Consider the following 13,056-nt stretch of genomic DNA (forward strand, 5'->3'; position numbering starts at 1 on the left):
TATTGTTCCCATACTGGTTTTCTCGGCACATGTATTATTTCAGGCTTATTTGACTTGTCTCTTGCTATAAGCTTCCTTGAGCCCTTTTGGGGAAGAGGCAGAACACAAATCAATTTAATAAATGAACTACTCAAATATAACATTTACAGGGTGGACTTAATCTAACAGATTTTCCCCTAATAAGACACACTTGCAAATTAAACTGTCTAATTTAGTAATATCTTTCAAAATGTTAAATGCTCATACCCTCTGCCCCAGAAATCTCACTTCTAGGGACTGATCCCAGAGATATGCTCACATGAGTGAGTCAAGATGGTGTACAAGGAAATTCATTGCAACATCGTTTGGAAAAGCAAACAACTGGAAACAACCTACATGTCCATGCATGGAAGATTGCCTAAATGAATTTATGGCATAGCCATAAAGCAGAATATATGCAGCTACTAAAAAATGGAGCAAAGTTTTATGCATTGACATAGAAATATCTCCAAGACATACTGTTTATGAAAAAAAATGTTGCAGAGTATCATATAGAGCATGACTTCATTTGTGTTTCTAAACACACGCACCTACACACACACACACACACACACACACACACACACACACACACCATAGTCATTATCCACATTTTATAGATTAAAACACTGAGACTGATAACCCAAAGGTCCCATGGCTAGGAAATGATTATGTCTACTCTTATCCACTCTGCCTTGTAACAGGGTCTCAGCACAGAGAGACACACAAAAGATCAGAGCACTTTCAAGGTGCAATTCTGGTAACAGATAAGGAAAAACTGAAACAGTTAAAGGTGCTGACATCAGACAGAGGCTGGAGGTAAGTACTGGCTCTTTTTTTTTTTTAATTTTTTTTTTAATGTTTTTTTTTTTAATGTTTTTTTTTGTTTGTTTTTTGTTTTTTGGTTTTTGGTTTTTTTTTTGAGACAGAGAGAGACAGAGCATGAACAGGGGCAGAGAGAGAGAGAGACACAGAATCGGAAACAGGCTCCAGGCTCTGAGCCATCAGCCCAGAGCCTGACGCGGGGCTCGAACTCACGGACCGCGAGATCATGACCTGAGCTGAAGTCGGCCGCTTAACCGACTGAGCCACCCAGGCGCCCCTGTACTGGCTCTTTTTTCTAGGCTCGTTCTAATGTCTTGTGCCTCTCTCTTCCTGAAATCAATATTTACATAACACTTTCTAAAAATGTGCCATTTTCCAAGAGATAAATAAAATAAAAAGATAAATAATGATGAAAATGGAGTATATGCATACAATGTAACATTTTTCTGTCTTAAAAAAGGAAGTTCTGATGCATGCTATAATGTGGATGAACCTTGGAGACATTATGCTCAGTGAAATAAGCCAGATACAAGAAGACAAATATTGCATAAATCCATTTATGTGAGGTACCTACCATCATCAAATTCGTAGAGACAGAAAGGAGTATGGTGGCTGGGACAGGGGAGAATGGGAGTTAGTGTTTAATGGGCAAGGAGTTTCAGTTTGAGAAGGTGAAAAAGTCCTGGAAACGAGTGGTGGTGATGTTTGCAGAACAATGTGAATATATTTAAATGCCACTGACTTGTACATTTAAAATGTTTAAAATGGTACATCTTATGTTATGTGTACTTTACCACAAAAAAAAATTTTTTTATGCTCTAATCTCCTAAACCCCATGGGAAATCCATGGAAATCCATGAGAAAAGAACCTGAGGGAGATGTGTGGGATCAGGGTTGGAGACAAAAAAGGCTCAGTTATGGGTACTACTTGCCCACCTTTCACCCTTCCCTGCCCCCTGCCTTCAACCTAAAGTGGTTGGTTGAAACTCTTTTGTTTTGATTTTCTCTGAGAAAACATTTCATCCTAAATCAATGTATCCATGACAATTATAAATTACTTTTAAATTTATGCAACAGACCAGACAGTGGCCTCACGACAACACTCATGAGTTCCAAATTCACACTCTCCTGCTCCAAGCACATTTCCACATAGTAAACATTTCCACTCTGGCATATGGTCCTGGTTTGGGGTGGTTTGAAGGATACATGGTTTCCCCTCACTATATCACCTTCAAAAGTTTAAGGCTAGGTCCCCCATACCACTTGGGTTGACTCAGTGACTGGTGATCCAAAGATTCATCCAAATCTATTTGAACCTTGTATTGGTTTGGATGCTCTTGGAGTCAAGTAACAGAAAATCTGGACTCAAGCTCACTCACCCAATAAGGAAATGTATTTCCTCACACAAGTAAGGTCAGAGGTAGGGCAGGGCCCAGGTGCCTTATGCATCTGGGTAATTCCATCAAGATCTGAGGCTCTTTCCATCTCTCTCCTCTACCAATCCCAATCTGCACTGCATGCCAAGACCATTTCCCCTGCTGATCACAGGATGGCTGTGACGGCATCTGAGGCTCCATGCTCCACTTTCAAGTCCAGGAAGGTTGAGGAAAACCCCTCTCTCCCATGCAAGAAATATAAATTCCCTTCAGCACAACCAGGTAAACTTTAGGACCCAGTGACCAGACAGATAATAGTCACCAGAGCAATGACATACACCAGTCAGCCTAACTCAAGAGCCACCAAACTGTATGCCACAGGTCAAATCTGGCCTACATCCGGTTTTGCAAATAAAGTTTTACTGGAACACAGATATGCCCAGTCATTCATATATTGCTCATGGCTACTCTCTCTCTACAATTGGACAGCTGAGTAGTTGCTATAGAGACCAAATAACCTGCAAAGACTAAAATAGTTACTGTCTGGCCCTTCACAGAAAAAGTTTGCTGGTCCCTGGCTTAACTGGCTTAACTGGCTTAACTGGCTTAACTGGCTTAACTGGTCACATGGCCATAAGGGATATTGGGCAGTCAAGCCCAATGACCACCACAGACTGTTTATTATTGTTAGCCAATATTACCTCTTAGACTAACAAAGTACTATTAATTTATCACCCACTGGGTAAAAAAATCATTTCCTTTTGTTTGCTCTAGTGTCTCTCCTTTTAAACTTCAAGGAATATCATTTAGTTCTCTGCACCCCAGATTAGGTAAGTAAGTGTGTTTAAGCAGCCTGATGTAGCAGGATGCACACAGGCTATGGAATGAGTAGCCAAGCCAATAGCCAAGTGGTGACACTGTGGTGGATATCTCATTCTACTGTTCACCAAGCACCCGTTCCCCTTCTTCTTGGTATGGTCAGCCCACTTTTCCTTTAGGGCCTGTATCCATTGCCTATAATTACATATGAGACCTTCCCAAAACTTAGTGACTTAAAACAACAACAACAATTTATTTTGTTCATAAATCTGCAGTCTTGGCAAGGCTCGACAGGTCAACTAATCTCTGTTTCATAAACCTCAACCCAGTTAATGGAAAATTTACTTTCAAGATGGCTCATTCACATGGATGGTAAATCGGTGCTGTTGGCTGGAAGCTCAGCAAAGCTATGAACAATGGACTTCCTTTCCTTGTGGTCCTCTCCATGGGCTCCCTCGTGACATGGAGACTATGTTCCGTGATCAAGAGTTCCAAAAGCAAGGGGGCAGGAGAAAGCTGCCCTTTTTATGACCCAGACTCAGAAGACACAAAGTGCCCTTCCCAGCATAGTCATGTGCCCAGATTCACAGGAGCGAACATAGACCCCATGTCTCAGTGGGCAGGGGTTTGGTGAGAAACATCCTAAATGGAGCTATTGCATATTCTTGTTTCAATAAAAACAATTCAGCACTATGTTTTTGCCTTGCTTATTGAAACCACCCTCATTTTCTGGATGGAACAAGCCATGTATAACTTTCCAGACTCAGAAAATACATTAAGATTCTCTGACTAGCAAATTACAGAAATACAACTCAAACTAGCTTATATTAAAATGCTATTGACTTATGTACCCAGTAAGTTTGAAGGATGGTCCTAGCTGCAGGCTCAGCTGAATCCAGGTTCAAATAATGTCATCAGGGCTCTGTGTATGACTCTATTTTTATCCCTCAGCTCACCTCCACTTTATTCTCCAACAAGCTGAGCCCAAGTGGACACAACATGGCAGTTCACAGCCCCAAGGCTACTTCCTACACACAGCTCTCAGTACCAGCTTACAAAAAAGCATCTTTCCCCAAACCTCTAACCGCATGGTGAGAGACGATTTGTAGAAAACCATGATTGGCCCCATTCTTACAATATGCCCATTATGAACAAATTAATACCCAGCAGGATCGAGCCCTCTGATTGAACAAGCTTGAGTCACTTAAGTACCCTGAACTACGTGAACTAAACAAGATTGCTCTGAAAGTGGGAAGGAATAGTTTACCAAAGGAAAAGATCCTTTGTACATACTGGTCAACAAGCACGTCTGAAGAACCCAGGAAATCACAAAGGGTTCTAAGAGGATGGCAAACACTGATGCTCTAGGATCCCAAAACTTCTAGGGAAATGGCAAAGAAAAGACTATTTGATGCCTTGAGTTTCCTCCCCCTTAGATTTTCTCTACCGAGGCTTAAAGAACTACAGCCCTTCCCAAGTTTCAAAAGGACAGCTAGGTGATCTGCTTGTTTGTTAGTTGGTTTCGATTTAATAAAGACAGATGTGAGCTCCAGGATCTCTTCGGAGGCTGCCAGATAAAGAACCATGCAGTTAAGGGGCAGCTGGGTGGCTCAGTCAGTTGAGCATCCGACTTCAGCTCAGGTTATAATCTTGCAGTTCATGAGCCCCCTATCGAGCTCCATATCGGGCTCACTGATGTCAGCCTGCCAGTGCAGAGCCTGCTTCAGATCCTCTGCCCCCCTCTCTCTGCCCCTCCCCTACTTGCACTCTCCTCAAAATAAATAAATATTTTTTTAAAAGGACCATGTGGTTAAAATTCACCCTTGGATCCCATACTCACACCAATTGCAATCATGGCTTTCTACATCTGGCAACAAGAAACAGTAATTTTTCAGCAAGTTTGAAATTTTACTTGGTGTATTTTTCTCAGCCTTGTCACTAGAACTTCAAAGTTAACCTAAAGATACTCCTGAGTTAGTAGGAAGCTCGACAATATTTTTTTTCCTGACAAATCATTGTACTTCAGCTCCAGCTATCTCTAGGAATGCAGTGGGACTCCTGGTTGGGAAAAAACTGCATCTGACCCTTCCATAGTAAGGGCTGTTGCTCACCATATGTAGTGAGGTTTTTCCAAACCCAAGAGAGAGAAATATGTCCCCTTTGCTCCATAACGCAGAAGAAAATAAAATACAGATTCTCACAAATAGAAGAAGGTTGAATTGTGTTTGTTATTCTCAGCTTCGAGGCTGCATTGATTACTTTTAGACAAAAAAGAGTTCCATTTCTAATATACAGTCACCCCACATCAGATTTATATACTTGAGTTTAAAGGAAGCCAAGTAAAGTTATCTGTTCTTGTTGTACCTGATTAACCTCAATACACAAATCCTACAAATCAATAGTTAATTAAAAATGTGGCACTGCCTCCATAGTTACCTCATCCCTCTGCAAACACTGCCCACCCTGTATATTATTAAGCTAAAAACAAAGGAAGCCACCCTCTAGGGCAATGTAGAATTATATAGGCAAGGAAAAAACACAGTTCCAAAATATTTGTACACAGGGACCTCAAATGTAACATTTTGGCTGTACTTGGGGCCTCCCATAGAAGCTGCCTCATTTGGTCTACAGAGTTTCCCGAGTCTTGGAATCATTTCCTCATATGGCCATGCAGCCCATATCTCTGAATATTCGTGGTTGCGAAGATACTCTCATGGTAATTTGAAGTACTGGACTTCCATTTTCAAGCTCTCTCCAGGCTGAGAACCTACAAAATCACCCTCCCCCTGATCTCATATTCACTGACACCTTCAAAACTACAAATACTCAAGATCAATAAGGCTGAACTGATTTATTTGTTATTTCCTGGTTACTGGTAACTTTTTTGTGGATTTCTTTGCTTTAACTTCACATTCATTTCTGCCATAACAAAATCATATATTTTATTGATAAATGTATCAGTGCTCTGCCTTATTCCAAAGAGGAGTTGAAGTGGCTAAGAAAACAATGCATTGAAAATGGCTTTGTCAGAGTCATTCATTGTGGTAGACCCAATCCACAGTGATTTCTCCTGGCGGCCTTCTCTGTGTCTCCCCACTTTTCTTCTGGTAACAGGTACACCTAGCCTTAACTCTGGACTCAAGTTGGGCCAATCATAGTATCTCAAACCCTTGCTCTATACAGATTGGCAAGTGGCCAAGGAGGGTCCATTACAACCCTTTCCTGGGAGTTTACACCAATGTGCAGTCAGTTTTCTTCCTGGCAACAAAGGCATAGGATGAATAGCCAAGACACTTTTGCCAACATCCCCATCATATACAAAAATTCCATCTACAGTAGGAGGAAAGAAACCAACATACAGAGATGAGAAAGGGAGAGAAAATGGGCAAGAAGAGAGCTCCCCATGGTCTGGTTATGTCAACCAGTACTTTCCCTTTTCTGATTCAGTGAGTTAGATGCAGAACCCATGAAGTAATAAAGATAAATACTCATACCTCTGGTCTTTACTGAAGTCAATGTTTGCATATTTTATCTGACCCTTGACACCAAACTTAGTTGACAGAATCCAAAAGCCAAGAAATCTCACCAGCCAAAAGCAAAAGCTATTGGCTTCTGCCCCTCCATCCTCCTCATTTGCAAGCACAGCAGAAGAACTCCACTCCTCCTATCTGTAAAGCAACCCCTACCCAGGAAATCAGGTAATCGGAGACACCTGATCACTCCTTCTGGCCTGCCTGGGGTTAGGGATCTGGGAACATGGGGTTGGCACTTGGTGAGTACAATTAGCCAATTGGCTACCTAAAGAGAAGTAGCATCCTGAGAGGCAAGAAACCCATCTGAGTAGCCAAAGAGTCTAGGCAGAAGGAAAGGATTTGAGGATCCCAGGGGAAGGAGTTTCAAAGAACAGGTGGAGGTAGTCTGAGGGGACTGAGATGAAGTCATGGCTGCAGCCATCTAAGAGGATGCCCACAGCCTCAGGCATGGGCTTTGAAGATGTCAATCCCACTTGGGTAAGCTCAGGTGCATCAGCTGTGGTTCCTAAAATTCACCTATCTTGCTGCTGTAGAATGATCTGTGCGGTCCTGAGATGTGCCGGGCAGGGGGCAGGGGGTGGGGGGACCCACCTGCATGCCCAGCAAGCTACAGCCTCCCCAGTCTTTATTAACAAATAACTGATATGTTTTGATCACCTTCTAAGTGCCAGGAACTATGACAAGAGCTTACCAGGCATTATATAAATTAATTCTTGCAATAACCCTATGAGGTATAATTCCATATTATAGGTGAGGAGACTATAAGATTCAGAGAAATTAAATCACTTTCACCAAGTCAGTGGCACAGCTAGTCCAAATGCATTCCTTCCAGCTCCAAAGCCACAATGCCAGAGTGCACCACTGAACAGACTCTCACAAAAGACTGGACTCTATTGCCCACATCCACATCTTTAGGGAGCAGATAGCACCTTTTTCCCAATTCTCAGACCACTAAAATTGGATCAAGGATCAGCACTGGCTCGAAACTGTGATCGCTGGCTTTACCCCCAGGGCTTGACATCCTTGGACAGTATCACCAGCCCCAAACCTTCTCACATTCTCCATGCCTCTTTGTACACAGTAATTGAGAATTCTGGGGTTCACCATCCCCTCATTAAAGCCAACTTGGTTTTCCCAACCCCATTCTGTTCAATCTCCCTGCCCTTCCCCATCAGCCCACCCCAGGGAGGTCCAGAATACCTCATGGCCAAATCCACTCACATAATGACACAGGGTCACAATTTTCCATCTCAAGTTCAGAGTGAAAGTCTGTGCACTGGGCACAAAGGAGAGAATGCTTTGGCTTATTTCCAATAAAATGAAAGTACAGAGCAGAGGAGAAATAAGCAAGACCAGCCCTGAAGCTGCACCAAGTCTCATAAATGACAAATGCTATATACTCATGTCAGGAAACCAAGGCTATAAAAGCCACAAGTGAATTAGGAAGGAGTCCAAAGTGGTGATGTCATGTGAGAACATCTTTATGTAGCATCATTGCCTTGCAACGAGGCTGTCACTCACCTCCTGGTGAGACAAAGTTCTCAGACCCTGATGGAGCCAACCATCAGGAGAAGAAGTGGAGAAAAGGCAGAAATGAATTCTGGAGTCACTACTCTCAAGGAAGCCAAGGTGGTCAGGGAACACAGCCACCCTTTCACTGTCCATGAAAAGCATTCCAAGGAAAATGTGATAGTAGACATTTGTCAGTCTATGGCTGACACCCCCATTAGCATCCTGATCTGTCTTTAGGGAGAAGTCCTCATTATATACAGCTTCAGTAGGGGTTACATCTCAAACCTATTTCCCACTGTCATTCCCCTTCCCAAATACCCATGATGTTTGCTACCAGGGTTTTGAATCTTAAGAAAGATTTGCAAAGACAGAGTTCAGTTCTATCCCAATAGATAGCTCCAGCTGGCTGGTTCCAACCATCATCACCCCCAAACAAACACACATTCCTGCCCATTCCCAGAGCCTGGTCCTGCAGCTGCCTGTGGATTCTTCAAGCCCCCAAGAACCTTGCAGTGAACTCCCTTTTTGCTTCATAAACACTTAGAGCCAAGGATTCTTGCAGCCAAGAGTCCTAACTGATATACACTTCATTGTGTTCATTGGGTTTGTTTTCAGAGCCAGCAGCCCTGAGGATATTTCAAACTGTGGGCATAGGTACACTTCTATAAAAAGGAGCCAGAAACTATTTAGATGCTTGCCAGGAAGAAGCACTTACAGATGTTTGGAGGAAAGGTATACAATACTGACATATTGAGTGAGGCCCAAATATGGGGTTCTCTCTTTCAATACCTCATGATCTTTGCACATGCTCTTCCCTGGGCTTTCCATCTAGCTAATGCTCACCCAAGTCTCACCCTAAATGTCACTTCCTCAAGAAAGCTACCAGAACTGGTCACCATATGTTGACTTTATTTAACATCCATGTACCTCACTAGCTTGTGAGCTCCAGAAAGAAGGGACCAGGGCTATTTTTCATACCACTCTGTCCCAATGCCTATCATATCCTGGCATCAAATAGGCATTTCAAAAATATTTGCGAAGGAATTCACATTCATGGTATAGAATCACCCATCCAAGCTGTTGTTGTTATTTAACCTTCTTGACAACCGTGAGGTAGATGTTATCATCATCCCCAGTTTACAGATGAGAAATCTGAGAATAAGGAATTTGCTATAAGTAACCAAGTGGTTACAGGATAAAGAGGGGATTTGAACCCAGGTATTCTGATTCCAGAGTTCTTTTAATTAACCAGAGCAGGGACTTTATGCAAAGTAGGTGTTCTAATTATTTCTTGTTGCATAACAAACCACTCCAAAATTTAGTGTCTTAAAAAATACATCATTTGTTTTGCTAACAGATCTGTGATGTGGGCAGGACTCCACAGGAAAGGCTCATTTCTGCTCTTTATGCCTTCAGTTGGGGTTTCTTGAGTGGTGTTGGAGGGACCACTCTCAAGATGGCTCAGTCTGGGGCACCTGGGTGGCTCGGTCGGTTGGGCATCCGACTTCAGCTCAGGACATGATCTCACAGTCTGTGAGTTTGAGCCCCATGTCGGGCTCTGTGCTGACAGCTCAGAGCCTGGGCCTGCTTCAGATTCTATCTCCCTCTCTCTCTACTCCTTCCCTGCTTGCACTCTGTCTCTCTCTCTCCCTCAAAATAGATAAACATAAGAAAAAATTAAAAAAAAAAAAAAAAAAAAAAAAAGATGGCTCAGGCCATGGCTGGAGAGTTGATAACACTGTCTTCTGAGAGCTCAGTTGGGGTTCCTCCATGTGGGCCTTGCCATGGGCTCCTTGGGCTTCCTTGCAGCACGGTGGCTGGGTTCCAAGAGTAAGCATGTGAACAGAGCCAGGAGGAAGCTAGACAGCTTTTTTTAACTCAGCCTCCAAAGTCAGAGAGCCACTGCCACCGCAACCTATTTGTGGAAATGTTCAGATTCAAAAGGAGAGGAATTGTGCTCCCCTTTCTGTGGGGGGAAGACAAGTTTCTAGAAGAATCCATAAAATGGGAGAGATTATCATGGCCATCTTCGGAGAATACAATCTGCCACAGCAAACAGCATGTTGCATGACCAGGCTGTCCTAACTTACAAACATTAAAATAACACCCTGCCCCCAACAACCCACCCCAGGGGACCCCAAATAAGAGTTCAGAAAATCACTGCACTCAGAAAAGAAGCTAGAAAAAGTAAAAGCCACTCGAGGGGCAGGCATGGCAAAGGGAGTCTTCCCCCACAATATTTACATATTTTCACTTCATTTCCTTACAATGCCTAAAGCTCTACTAATTAGAAACTCATTTGAGATAACTAGTAACCAATTTAAAAATGCAAACACCTCAGGGGCTAGCCAGAGTCCTCCAAACAGTCCTGTAAATTGGTTTCATCAAGGATTTCCTCCTACCCATTGTGAGAGGCCTGTTTCAAGGACAGACTGCGGGAGGGCAATGGGTAACTCTGTTGCTTAAAGCACTTCCGGATGGAGAGGTGGGATAAAGAGACAAATGGAGTTCACCAAGAGGAGGTAGAAAGGGAAGCTTATTTATGCATCTGAACAAACGTCCTGGTTTGTGGCTCTGCAAATATAGCCCTGATCAGGCTACAAGATGTTGTGGCAGCAACATTTACACTCAGTCACTCCTCGTGGGCCCAGCCACTTTTCAAAACACCCTTGCACAGCCGTGCAGAGCGGCCGGCTACACTGGCAACCGGCAGAGCCATAACTCACGCTGTCACCGCTCCCCTCAAACCTCTTCTGTAAGCACTTTTAATCAATGTAACAAGAATAAACATTTGCTGCAGAGTGGCAATATGCAGCGGAGGAACATGGTTCCGCTTGGCTCAGAAAGCAAAACCTTCCAGCTGTTTCCATCTATGAGAGCCCACAGGAAAAGCCCCTCCATCCCAGTGTCACTGCCTGGCTGGACACATTTTCCCCAACCAGGTAAGCTTCTCTTTCAGAGTTAATTTGTGCTCTCAGGTGCCATCCGTCAATGACATTGTTCTCCAGTTGACTTTTCAAAGCATCACTTCTCTCTAAATGGTCACCAGCCCCGCCCCACAACCCTCCAGGTGACGTTAGACTTCAGTGAGAAAACTGAGCATCCTCAAGACTCTGCATGGGGATGAAGCCTTTTTTTCCCAAGCTGTGGTCTAACCCTCTGTTTGTAACTTGCTTTGGTTGCTGGAGACTTGGAAACTGACTTCCCATGTAATCAACAAGAGTAATGCCATCGACTCGGGTCTAGCAATGAAGTTTATGATTAACATTACCAAGGGGTGAAACCTGACCTGAGCATTAGCACATTTCATCCTCCTGAGAGCCCTGCAAGGTGGATACCCTTGCAACGCCCACATTACAGAAGCGGAAACCGATCCCAGAGAGGTTGAGCAACTAATACAAAGTCACAGAGCTAGTGAACCAGGATTCTAAATCATTCTTCTGAAGTCTGTGCTTGAAATCAATCTGCTCCTGGGATGCACAGAGAGGTCACCTTCTCCGTGTTCAGGGTAAGAGAAGAAATAGAAGTCGATGGCCTTAGAGGAGAAATAAAGCAGGTGAGAGCACAAAAACAGGGGAGGGAGTGGGGAGGAGTCACAGCCTGTCCTTGAGAAGTAGCATACCTTTCTTCCAAAGACAAACCAGGTGTACAGAAACCCAAGAATCAAGAGTCAACTTGGGGGAGCCACAGTGTAAAAGCAGAAGGGAATCATGGTATGGCTTAGGTGGTAGTCTTGTTTCCAGGGCACCTATGGGGAGGTGGAGGGGGTGGGAGTAGCGAGGGGGCCATGAGGTGCTCAGACTATTTGCATCAGAATCTCTAGGAGGCAGGCTTCTTAAAAATGCAGGTTCCTATATATGGATGAATCCTGAAAACATTTTGCTAAGTGAAAGAAATCAAGCACAAAAGGCCACATATTGTGTGACTCCATGTCCAGAACAGGCAAATCTAGAGGGACAGACAGCTGATTAGTTGGTGCCAGGGTCTGGGGAAGGGGAGTGAAGAATGACAATGAATGAGTGTGGGGTTCCTTTTTGGGGTGATGAAAAAGCTCTGGAGCTAGATAGTGGTGATGGCTGAGCAACATTATGAATGTTATAAATACCACTAAATTGTACACATTAAAATGGTTAAAAAAGTAAATTTTATGTTATGTGCATTTTACCACAATTAAAAATGTAGCTTCCTGGGTTTCATTATTCATTTAACAAATACTAATGGTACCTCACTACATGCCAAGCACTGTTCTAAGTGCTGGAGATACAGCACTGAACAAAAAAAAACACAAAAACTCCGCTTCCGTAATGTTGGCATTCTAGGGGGAGGAAAGGAAATTAAGTAAGATAAATGCTTTAAATGTTTATGTGTTAGAGATGAAAGTGAGAGGGGAAACAAAGTAGGGACCAGGATAGGGAGTGTTGAAGGAAGTGTGGGTATCATGATTTTAAAGATATTCTTTTAATGTTGATTTTTGAGAGAGAGAGAGACAGAGTACAAGTGGGGGAGAGGCAGAGAGAGAGGGAGATGCAGAATCCAAAGCAGGCTCCAGACTCTGAGCAGTCAGCACAGAGTCCGACACAGGGCTTGAACTCACAAACTGTGAGATCATGACCTGAGCCAAAGTCGGACGCTCAACCAATTGAGCCACCCAGGCGCCGTAGGTATCACAATTTTAGACAGGGAGACTAGGAAAGGCTCATTGAGAGGTGACAATTGAGCAGGGAGTTGGAGGGAGAGACGGAGTGAGCCATATGGATGTCTGGGGAACGGCATTCCCGGGAGAGCACAAGTGCAAAGGCTCTGAGGCAGGAGCAGGCCCAGCATAGTCATGGAACGGAGAAGAGGCCACTGTGGCTTGAGCAGGAGGAGTGATGGGGAGAGGGGTAGCAGATGAGAATGGGGAGGAGGCAATTAGGGGTCAGGTGTTATAGAGCCTTGTAGGTTATAGTCAGGGTTTCAGCTTCAACTCTGAG

Source organism: Herpailurus yagouaroundi, unplaced genomic scaffold (assembly GCF_014898765.1).
Source record: "Herpailurus yagouaroundi ecotype Mexico unplaced genomic scaffold, PumYag 222, whole genome shotgun sequence".
NCBI lineage: Eukaryota > Metazoa > Chordata > Mammalia > Carnivora > Felidae > Herpailurus > Herpailurus yagouaroundi.